Here is a 2500-nt window from a genome sequence, read left to right on the forward strand (position 1 = left end):
TTAATATCACGCCCCGGTTCAGCTTAATGGACCCGAAACTTTGCCGGAAAAGGGGAGATTTTTCCGAGCACCCGAGGGGAAAAGGGGGGGAGAGGGGGGAAAGGGGGGGAGAGGGGGATGGATGGGGAGGAGAGAGGGGGATGGATGGGGGGAGGACGGGAATCAGACTGAGTGGGTGACGGGGAAGGAAGGAGGAAGGGAAGGAGGGAGAGGGAAAGGAAAAGGAGTAAAGGAGCTATATGGAGTGGGACAATTGTGGATGTCAATAGAAATACGTGTATGTGAGTGTGGGTATGGATGTGGATATAGGCATATGTATGAGGATGCGGATGTGGATGTGAAGCGGATGCGTGAAGGGATATGAATAAAGATCCGGTTGTGTATGTAGATGCGGGTATACAGGTGATGGTATAGATGGGGATGAAAATAAGGATGGATTGCGGATGACTGTCCCAGGTAGGACGATGATGACCAATTGATTTTCAGGACAAAAAAATAAACAAATAAATGAAAAATGAAAAAAAAGGAGGAGAAGGAAGAAGAGAATGATATGCACGTTTACGTCAACCATAACAACAAACCATACAAACTGCCAGCGGTATGATGTCTCTTAATTGGTCGTATTTAAGTTCTTTTGTAAACTTGCGTCATGAATTTGAATTGCAATTACCAAGAAAATATTCCTAAGAGCGAGTGAACAAGTACATACTTACATACATATATACATACATACATACATGCATCCATACATACATAATTGCATACATACATACTTGCTTACATACATACTTGCTTACATACATATATACATACATACACACATACATATATACATACATGCATACATATATACATGCATACATAAATGAATCAATAAATACATACATACATATATTTCCTAGGACCGGTGGACGTACATAATAAATAAATACATGCATACATATATTTCTTAGGACGGGTGGACATACATGAATAAATAAATACATACATACATACATACATTTCTTAGGACACACAATCCTTTCATTTAATTCTGGAATGCGTTCGGAACCACAAAACCTTCCTCCGGGATCTGGCAGACTCTACCAGAGGCCTCGTTTGTGTCTTCGAGATGTCGAAGTATTGGGGAAACTCCAGTCAGACTCTTGTCTTCAGTATTGCTGAATCCACCACTAACAAGAAAACGTTTCCACGACTTCTACTCTTTACGAAATTTTTATTTTCTCAATCAAGATTTTATGGCGTCGCCGCCGAGGAGTGAGTACATGAGGCTATTCGATCCTTTTCCCAAAAAAGGATATATGTATATATATATATATATATGTGTGTGTGTGTGTGTGTGTGTGTGTGTGTGTGTGTGTGTGTGTGTGTGTGTGTGTGTGTGTGTGTGTGTGTGTGTGTGTAAGAAGGGGACAAGTTCTCTCGTATTCAATAGTAATTAAGTACGACAGCATACTGACAATTGGTCATCTCCTTTTCCGTATTTTCCAGTTTTCTAACCAAACAACTGAAAGACAGGAAAAGTGAAAACAGCTAGGCAGCAAAAACGAAGAAAACCTTCCAAAGTTGATTTAACAACAACTCTGTCACTAGATGGCACCACAGATCTGGGTTACGGATGACCAAGGCGACCAGATGCCTCAGGGAGTCACGGATCGAGACAATCGAAAACCTTTTGGAGGAGACGAGGTCGAAAGGATGCAGAGAGTACGATGGGTTAGGAATCTGGTGAAATTAAATGGAATAGGAGGGAGATAAGATAGGAGGGAGAAATAATATCGTCGGGAAGAAAGAGAAATTTAGGGAAAAGGAGAAACTTGAGGAGAATAAAGAACGGGGAAGAGGGAGAAAATGTTGGAGAAAATAAATGAGGTGAAGAAAAGTGGATGAAGAAATGAGGGAGAAGACATGAAGGAAGGAGAAAAAGAAATGAGAAAGAAGAAATGAGGGAGAAAAAATGGAGGAGAAGAAATGGAAGAGGAGAAGAAATGAGGGAGAAGAAATGAGGGAGAAGAAATGGAAGAGGAGAAGAAATGGGGAAGAGAAATGGGACAGAAATAATGCAGGAGAAGAATAAATGTGGAGAAAAAAAATTGAAAGAGGAAGAAGAAACGAGGATGAAGATACCAGACGATTTTGTTCAGTGCTAAAGTGACTTCCAGAAAGGTCAGAAACAGTACTGCATAAGTCAGGACAATTGGCTATCAACGAACACCATAATCGCCAAAAGCGGTTCTTGGGTCTGTTTATTTTAAATAAAAATGTCTCGGTAGGTTTCGTTCATCTTCTCAATATAACGTACACATACATACATACAGACATACATACATACCAAAGGCTTTTTCCCTCTTATAAGGGAGGTAGCCAAAAAACAAAGGCATAAAAACCACTCACCCATTCCATCCCTATCACACTCCACTCCCCTCCACCCTCTTCCCTCCCTCTTATCTTGGCACCTCCTGGATGACGGGTCATCCCTGCATCTTGTCCACTGCCCTGG

The sequence above is a fragment of the Oratosquilla oratoria genome, chromosome 44 (assembly GCF_046742065.1).
Source record: "Oratosquilla oratoria isolate Oo_2021 chromosome 44, ASM4674206v1, whole genome shotgun sequence".
Classification (NCBI taxonomy): Eukaryota; Metazoa; Arthropoda; class Malacostraca; order Stomatopoda; family Squillidae; genus Oratosquilla; species Oratosquilla oratoria.